The following is a 2,500-nucleotide window of genomic DNA, read 5'->3' as shown; positions in this document are numbered from 1 at the left end:
ATGTAATAACTACCGTAAATAGATAACAGTGTTATGTAAACACATTGGCAAAAGCATATGAAAGTAATATAATGATGTATGGTTTATATTTCTATTTACCAATGTACAATTACAGTAGTCACAGATAACTGTACTATGTCAGATATTTGAAAAAACTGAAATCATGATTGCCCACGCCTGACAAATAGCTAGGGTGTAAATAAACTTACTCAACTTACCTTAAGGATGGGCATCTGTTTCAGCACAGACAGCACAAGTGTTTCTTTCCTGCAAACTTAGCTACGTGGCCGTAACCCCTGGCACTTGTAGGGGGCCACACCTTTCTGGCTCCACGGTCGAATGGAGCCGCCTCTATGTACTTCCAAAGAATTGGTACTCTTTGGGTGGCGGCTGTTCTCCGCTCCATACATGGATGGTCCTATTTAAGAGCTGCCCATCCTTGTAAATCCTCCGAGCTTTAAAATACCCGGAAGATGCTGTGCTTCCTCTGCGGTGGCCCTCTTGGGAAAACCCTGGTAACCCAGGTATTCCCCGTTTCTTTCGCTTTAGTCGTCTTTGTTCTGGAGAGAAATCCCCGCGAAAGTGCCATTAACTATCGGGGGCCACGTAGTTTTTTTTTGTTCCCGTCGTACGTAGACGTAGCGAGAGGATGCCACTTCCCCTGAACCATGTCTCCTTGGAGGGGCGACAGCGGGTGACTTCCTTCATCCACCTGTTTTATCGACGGTAGACGTGTCCTCCGGAAAGGCCAGTCTTATGTACCTGGGTTCGCGTTGGTTGGTTTTTTTTTCCCGGTTTGGGTTTGTCAAGTCAATTTGCTGGAGTCACGTTATACGGTCTTCTTTTTTCTTCTTTTTTGTACTGAACGAGTCGGAATCCTTCGTCATCAGCATCGGTGTCGGCAGGAGAATCCTTCATGTTCCTATGCTCAGTGGATCATCCTTCCCATCAAGGAAATGGCCGAGGGAAATAAGAAGCCTCAGACAAGATCTTGCTGATTTGAAAAAAAAAAAGGTTTAAAGGGGGAAGAAAAAGTGATAGTGTAGACAGGGAAAATATATTTCCTAATGGTGTTATTGATGCTAAAAATACGAATGAGGTCTCTGATTTTTATCCACACTACCCTCGATGAATCATCTGAAAGGGGTGACGACAGTGAAAATAACGCCGACGATGTGCGGGAAACGAAAGAACTGTGGGAAAAACACTCAGAAAATTGCGTCAGGTACGGATTATACGCATAATTACAATATGAGGAAGGTCGAAAATAAACAAGATACAACACAGTTTAGAAATGCTATAAAAGACATACGCAGATTAAAGGATTTCATCAAACACAGGTTTGACCGATCAGCTAATCATAAGGTGTGTTGGGAGACAAGAAAACATTAACTTTTCTTTCATGGAATATACTGGGTTAACCGAAAGAATTTAAAATAACTTGATTTACTATATTCATAATGATTTTTGACGTTTATCTGTTTCCAAGAGCCCTTAAACATCACCCACTAAAATAAAAACCGCCCCTAGAATTAGAGGGTACGATTCTTATACGAACACAGGAATGAAGGGATTATTGACTTATGTTAATGACACCATATCGCATAAGCTGGTGCAAAAGTCTGATGACAATAATGTTGCAATATCAGCATTCACACATTCGAACACCCCCTCTGTACACGCAAGGTGTAGAAAGTTTCAGCCCTGATTCACTGCCAGAACTTTCAGAATCACGGCACAATATGCATGGGAATTTTAATGCTAGGCATTATAAATTTGGAGATAGCCAAGGGAATGAAAATGGCGAAGAATTTCGACATTTTGGGTGAACAATATATCTATGACCATATATGAAAACAGACAGCAAATTCAGTGGCGGGAGGCAGGCTAGATTACGTAACAGAGGGGATCCTGTGCATGTAAACGTCCAGAAGCATGCTTGCAACAGAGCTAATCAGGACCACTTTGCAACAGTAACGAAATACTGTTAATAATAGTCAATCTGCAAAAACAAAAAGACTTAAAATTTCTATTCCTCCTTACATTAGGCACCACTTTAAATCACGCATTTATGACTGGTATAACGATTATAATAACGAGTGTTGATAATTCCTCCATGGACATGTAAAAGTGGTTACTGATTACTACAACACCTAGGTCTATCCAAAGAAAACCCAAAAGAGAAACAACTCACAACGCTCCAACAACCTAAGTAGGTCGGTGACCCTACACTTTAAGGGAACAAAAGCGAATCTACAGGAAGAAAAGAGGAATCTACGGGAAATTTAAAAAACTCATATCAGAAATGAACACTTTGAACAGCTCCTAAAAAGCATTAAAAATAACATCTCAATGTCTGAGGTCTGGAAAAAAAAAATCGACTCTCAGACAAACCAAATAACACCCTCTTGCACAAGCAGATATGCTCTTTAGTCAATGAGCTGGAGCGTCCAAAGTGAGCTTACTTCTCACAAATATTCAGAATCACCTTAGTCAATCT

Source organism: Penaeus monodon, chromosome 26 (genome assembly GCF_015228065.2).
Source record: "Penaeus monodon isolate SGIC_2016 chromosome 26, NSTDA_Pmon_1, whole genome shotgun sequence".
Lineage (NCBI taxonomy): Eukaryota > Metazoa > Arthropoda > Malacostraca > Decapoda > Penaeidae > Penaeus > Penaeus monodon.
The sequence above is the reverse complement of the archived record's forward strand: the minus strand, read 5'-3'. Positions refer to the sequence as shown.